Source organism: Bubalus kerabau, chromosome 22 (genome assembly GCF_029407905.1).
Source record: "Bubalus kerabau isolate K-KA32 ecotype Philippines breed swamp buffalo chromosome 22, PCC_UOA_SB_1v2, whole genome shotgun sequence".
Taxonomy (NCBI): domain Eukaryota; kingdom Metazoa; phylum Chordata; class Mammalia; order Artiodactyla; family Bovidae; genus Bubalus; species Bubalus kerabau.
In genome coordinates, this window is record NC_073645.1 from 11822406 (window position 1) to 11828880 (window position 6475).

Sequence of the window (6475 nt, forward strand, 5' to 3'; positions counted from 1 at the left end):
AATTTTAATGTAATGCAGGGAAGGTTTATTTTCTGAGCTATCTGTAATACTTGTTATCAGAGACAGACCTTGTCAGCATTTTGATTTTTATTATAAATTCCAAACTATTAATTAAAAAAAAGTCAACACCAATTTATAAAAGAAGTAGGAGAAAAGGAAAACATGTATATTTCTACATATTTTGGAGTCATTCAAAACAGAAAATAATTTTCTCTGCAAGGGCAAGACAGAAGTGGGTGTTTTGAATGCACTTTGTTGAGATATGCAAACCATTTGGTTCTGGAAGATGGGGGCTATATGGAATGATTGTGTGCATGTGTGTGTGCTCAGTCTCTCAATCATAGCTGACTCATTGTGGCCCCATGAACCCCCTGGCCCACCAGGCTGCTCTGTCCATGGAATTTTCCAGGCAAGAAGACTGGAGGGGGTTGCCATTTCCTACTCCAAGGGATCTTCCCAATCCAGGGATTTATTGGCAGGTATTTATTGAAGTTCTATCTCTGTGTCAGCCACTGGGATTACAGCAATGTACAAAACTGATAAAAATCCCTGCCCTCATAGAGCTTAAGTTCGAAGTGTGGTAAATGTTATAGAGGTAAATGCAGACTGTTACAAGAACCCATTCAACATAAACCCAATAGTTGTCTAACCATTTGTTCAGTTATCTCTAGGAAAGGGCTAGGAAACTGACTTCCGCTGTTTCCTCAGGAGTGAGTTCAGGCGGTAGTAGACTAGAGAGCCTGTGAATGATGGAGTAGGGTTTTGTTTATGCCTGAAGACCCTGTACCTGGCAATTATATTTTTTGCAATGTGTAACCACCACATTGATGAGGTGCGCTTAAGTTAGTTTAGGATGTCTCTTGCACAAACCTAGACTGGAATACATACAGGAATGTGCCGGCATTGCCTATATGGATGTATGTATGCTTCAAAATGGAAAAAAAGATAGAAACTTTTTTAGCATAATGATGTATAGAAAATATATACGACAACAAGGGAGTTGATCCTTGAGAAAACTGGCACAGTTTACTGATATGTTTTGTTGTAGTGAGGGATAATTATTAGGAAACATTTAATGAGCACTTATTCTATGTGGGCACTGTTTTAAGCCCTCTACATGTTCTAGTACAGGTGTGGGATATCTATGTGTGAATGTGAATACTAGGTGTAAATAATCTAACCTCATGTATTCTTTTAATTAATGTTTTAAAAACCATAGAGATACAGATATTGAATAACAAAATGGGAAAAGATGACTTCTAAACGAAAGAGATGAGATGAATCTTATAGAGGATATCATTGAAGCTGAAACAACTGAAAGCAACATAGCTTAAAAAAGCTAAGAACTGTTTTCATTAGAAAACATTAGAAAACATGACTGCATTCTAGGAAATTCTTGCCCCAGAAAATAAAGTTACAAATAATTTTTTTGTTTGCTTTAAGAATGTCCTGAAAATCTATAGATCTGAACAAAAGACTACTCATACAGCCTTCATCAGTGTAAATAGCTCCCTTTCCAAAACAAGGGATCACTCAAATGACTATTCAAATGGCTTTACCCTTCAAGTATGGCTTCAAAATCCTTGCCTCACATTATCAACAATCGTACCATTTGCCTATCCTGACGTTTGCCCTATCCAATCAGACCCACTACCTCACATTGAAAGACATACTCTAAAATTAGTCAAGAGGATCAAAAATATCCACTTTGGCAGCTACTTTGAACTGAAGTCACTTACATAGCAAAAGACACTTGCAGATGTAATTAAGGTTACAGACCTGGGGAAATTACCCTGGATTATCTTGGTGGGCCCAATCTAATCACAGGTGTCCTCTGTCTACGGTCAGAGGGAGATGTAAAAATTGAAGAAGGGTCAAGAGAAATGAAACTTTGCTGGCTTTAAAGACAGAGGAGGGACTTCCCTGGTGGTTCAGTGGTTAAGACTTCATCTTCCAATGCAAGGGGTGTGGGTTCGATCTCTGGTCAGGGAGCTAAGATTCCACATCCCTCGGGGCCAAAAAACCAAAACATAAAGCAGAAGCTATATTGCAACAAACTCAATAAAGACTTTAAAAATACTTCAAATTAAAAAAAAACTATTAAAAAAAGAGACAGAGGAAAGAGACCACGAGCCAAAGAAATGTGGGCAATATCTAGAAGCTAGAAACACTGGGGAAACAGATTCTTCCCTAAATCCCCCAGAAAGAAACACAACTCTTTCAATACCTTGCTTTTAGTTCAGTGACGACCATGTTTGACCTCTGACCTATAAAACTATAAAATAATAAACTTGTGGATTTTTTTAGCTATAAAATTTGTGGTGATTTGTTATGGAAGCATAGAAAACTAATACATGGTATGATGTAAAAGTTCATCATTTTTGTGTATGGATATCCAATAGAACCAGCAACACCATTCGTTAAGAAGACTATGCCTTCCCTATTGATTTACATATTTGTTGAAAATCAATTGATCTCATATATATGCCTATTTCTGGACTCTTCTTTACATTTCATTAATCTACATATGTATATATGCATAGTGTTATTATAATATTAGCATTGTAATATATAATAAGGATTTTCCTACTTATTAGAATTAACAGAAGCTAGGCATAATCTATTCTATTCATCTTTTTATATTACAACTATCATTTTTATACTTTGTATAAATTTTCCTTTGGGGTATCATTAGAAACTCATGGTCCTTTAAAAATTCAGTGAGTTCTAATTTAACATGATTATTATAATTTTTTATTATCAAATTGACTCAGCTTGGTTAAGGGAACATCCTTAAACTGGCCTGTTTTGCTTGTTTAGAGTTCCCTTTAATGATCCCAAGAACATCCTGACTTTCTTTAAAAAAAAAAAAAAAACTTTTCTGGATGCTTCTCATTTTTTTCCTGCTGCAGGACATGACATTAACTATCCTCAGAAACCTCAGTTTCCTCTAGAAGAGAATGACATTAGAGATCAAAGTACAGGCCCAGAGGTGGGTTTTATAAGCATGGTGGTAAGCAAAAGCGCTTCTTCTGTGGCTGTGCTGGACGACCACAGTAAAGATTGCTTTTTATGGCTCGCATTGGTAGTTTCAGTTTAACACATTCTGTCATTGTACTTTACTTATTGTTGTATGGTTCCATCAATCACTAGGACTTTCCTCACACTGGCACTTCTAACAAAACAAAACAAAATAAAAGCCAGAAGTAGGATATCATTTTTCATCTTATACACTGGAGATTAAGAAGACTGATGATGCTCAGTGTAGGCCAGAGGGAAGGGAAACAAGACATTCCCATCAACTGTTGGTGGTAGTATAAACCGGTATTACATTTTTAAAGAACAAGTTGGTAACATCTACTGATAGCGAAACACTTGTTGACTTAGAAATTCCATTTTTAGAAATTTTTCTTACATATAAACTCATATACAAGTATGTATGATTACTGCAACATTGCTTGACATAGTATATAACAGGAAACCATCTAATGTCATCATGAGAGGACTCATCAAATAAATTATGGTACAGCCATAAGATAAAATGCTATGGAACCACTAAAAAAAAATGCATTTGCAGGGAAAAATGCCTAAGATACATTTTTGGGTGAAAAAGTAAGCTAAAGAAAAGTTAGTTTAGTTTGATCCTCTGTGTGTGTATGTGTACATATACACATATATACACATACGGATCATATAGACATACGTGTTTGCATTCTAATAGCAAATGTCGGGATATATAAGAAACAATGGTTTTACCTTTGGAAATTTGAATAGGGAAGATCAGAGAGAGGAAGACTTTTACTCCCTTTTTTATAATCTTTTGTAACAGATTAAATATAACACTTTAAAAAATACTGTCAAATTAAAACAGGGAATAGAAAAGAAGGTTGTGATTACAGTGTAGCAACTTTCTAACAAAGAATTAGCTATTGAAAGATGCTTTGGAATCTTATTAAGCCTAGGTTGAAACATGAAGACCTATGACATTTATTTACTGGAGATGGAATCCATGGGAAAGAGCTATGATGGGAGAGCATATATTATCACTGGCATGTGGAATAGCAATGCACCAATATTTCGGCACTTACTGAAGAAACTCCAAAAGATAAATGAGTATATATGACTGTGGCAAAGGACATGGTAGTCATGGAGGCAGGGGAGGCTATCTATTTTCAGCTGGAGACAGCTGTACATGTGTACCCTGCAAAAGAGTGTTTGTGGCATTTTAGGAGAAACCCTTTTACTTCTTCACAAGGTTGAAACAACCTGAGGGAAAAAGCCGTACCAATGCAGGAAATACATGAGGTGGTAAGTTGACAGTGCAAGTCTGAGAAGGAGGAACCAATCACTCCTGCTGGTGGATGGGGTCCAGTGTCACCGTAGGAGGATGAAGCAGAAGAGGAGAGTGATAATGAACTCTCAAGTGTAACAGGTGGAGTGTCTAAGGGCGGTACTGAGACGATCCTATATTCTTGGGGAGAATTGTTAGAAAGATAGTACAGTAACCTTGGTGCATAACAGAAAGGGCTATCTGCCGTGGGAAAGAGTGGTGTTCCTGAAGCATTGAAGGAAGAGGTAATGATTAGCAGGCTGCCATGACAACCGGGCAATGCTGAATAGATATCAATTTCTTATCACAGTGAACTAAGCCCAGGAGAGTGATATTCATCATACATTTCTTGCATATAATTAAAGATACCAGAGGACATGGCCAGGAATTGCTCTACAAAATCTGCAAGACCTACTCTATGATGAAGACATTCATCAAGAACAGTCTTTTCTTGCTGCTGTATCACTGCTGCATATGCCAGAGGAACAGTATTCTGTGTTTTGGTGAAAATCAGGAACGACTATTTATGAGACTTCTACAAAAACAGCTTTGAAGACCATCACTGCAAATTCTATCAGAGAGACTGTCAAGGGCAGTCACTGGACCTGCACAATCACTTTTCTGATCTGAACCTGGAAGCTCATATGTATGAACTCCAGTGGTTTCTGCTCCTTTTACTGTCAAGTTCCCACTCTGCATGGTCTTCTCTATCATTGACTTACTACTTTGTGAAGGATTGAACATAATCTTTCATGTAGCCTTGGCTCTCCTAAAGACCTAAAAGAGAGATTTTCTGTAAGCTGAATTTGAAGGTACTTAGAAGGAAATGGCAACCCACTCCAGTATTCTTGCCTGGAGAATCCCAAGGACGGGGGAGCTTGGTGGGCTGCTGTCTATGGGACCACACAGAGTCGGACACGACTGAAGTGACTTAGCTTAGCTTAGCTTAGCTAAAAGTTCTTCAGAGCTCAGCTTTTTAGAGTTAACTAGAGATGGCAGAGTAGGAGGGAGTCACAAGAAGGAGGGAATATATGTACACATATAGCTGATTCACATTGTTGTACAGCAGAAACTAATACAACATTGTAAAGCAATAATTCTTCAACTATTAGAAAATTAAGTTATTCAGAGATACAAGGCAGAGGAAAATGTAAGAAGGTTAATGGACCAGGCTTGCAATATTAAGGTATCAACTAAGAAACTGAGGAAAAAAGAGAAAGAATATCAGACAATGTGAGAGTCATCTGCAACAGGAAGACCCAGTGGATCTATAGTTTGTATATTTGCAGGTAACTCTCCTCTTGGGTTTATACTAGGACTCTTCATAAGCTGAGAGAAAGAGAGGGAAAAGGAAAGAGAGAAAGTGGATATCAACCACCTTCAAAAATGAGAAAAAAGGAAAATGACAAAGTACTGTTTTAGCTGTGCATGGTCACATCCTAATCTACTTTAATCTTTTCCTCCATAGTATATTATATCCTTCAAGATCCCAAAGAAAAGCAATGATTTAGTCAAATATTTGGTTAAACATAGTAACTAGTTATATTTGTTCAACTCTATCACTAATAGTGTCAAGTTTCTGCTGCTGCTGCTGCTGCTAAGTCACTTCAGTCGTGTCTGACTCTGTGTGACCCCATAGGCGGCAGACACCAGGCTCCCCCATCCCTGGGTCAAGTGGAGAGCACTCTAAATGTCCAATACTTAAATTGTAAAACAACTTAAAATGTTCATTGCCTCATACCAAGCTTCACGTTTATATGATGCATAAAAGTTATAATGTCTGTAGTACTTCGAAACATTTAATGTTGATCAATTTGCAAAAGTTTTTAAACAATTTAAAGAACATTGCCAAACAAGCAAAGTGTGCCTGATGGACTAAAAATGTATTAGAAAGAAAAAAACTGAAATGGTAGAAAAAATTTTTAACACATTTTTTTGTTGTTACTTTTCTTATATGTACTTTCCCCCATATATTATGAAAGCAAGGCATAACATTACAATAGAAAGCAAAAAGAATACTATGTGCCCCCTAATTCTGTCTATCCACAGATATTAATAGTAGAATTTAACAATGTGGTAGAGCTTTGTTCCTAAACACACACTTCTCTTTCCTCTGAACACAATTATCTTTCATTCTAAGGAGCC

General features: G+C 36.8%; 1 pseudogene; it reads left to right on the plus strand.

Moving 5' to 3' along the window:
• Positions 1-4009: 4009 nt before the first annotated feature.
• LOC129636872 (rab GTPase-activating protein 1-like) lies at positions 4010-4781 on the plus strand (annotated as a pseudogene).
• Positions 4782-6475: the final 1694 nt, after the last annotated feature.